Genomic DNA, 482 nt, shown 5'->3' with positions numbered 1-482 from the left:
CACTGTATTCAATTGTTCATATTTGATTACGTTTCAGTAAGAAATAACTATTAATAGTGCTGAAGTAAAATCATGTTCATGATCCACGTGCTGCTCTGTTTACGAAGGGGTTCTTATTTAGGCTCGTTACCCCCTGAACAGCTTTCATTGTTTGTAAATAAATGAAAAAAATCGTAACCTTTCTTATGATTCTCCAAACAGCTGTTCAGTGAAGACAAAGGCCATCTCAACCGTGATCTGCAGGACTGCAAGACCACTTACAACGACGGAGTATGGAAATTCTGTAAAATAAGCGATAACCATGAATTATATAATTTATTTAGTCTGATTTAATATGTTTGTTTTTTTACTATTACTTGCCGTGTTATTTGAATATATACATGTTTTGTGTATGATTTCCCCCTGTTTACTTGCTTAATTTGTCTAAACTTGTTAATTTAATGTCCTTTTTCTCTGTGTATAAGGGTTGGAATGCCATGCCA

This window comes from Penaeus monodon, chromosome 34, assembly GCF_015228065.2.
Source record: "Penaeus monodon isolate SGIC_2016 chromosome 34, NSTDA_Pmon_1, whole genome shotgun sequence".
Taxonomy (NCBI): domain Eukaryota; kingdom Metazoa; phylum Arthropoda; class Malacostraca; order Decapoda; family Penaeidae; genus Penaeus; species Penaeus monodon.
This window is presented reverse-complemented; position numbering follows the sequence as displayed.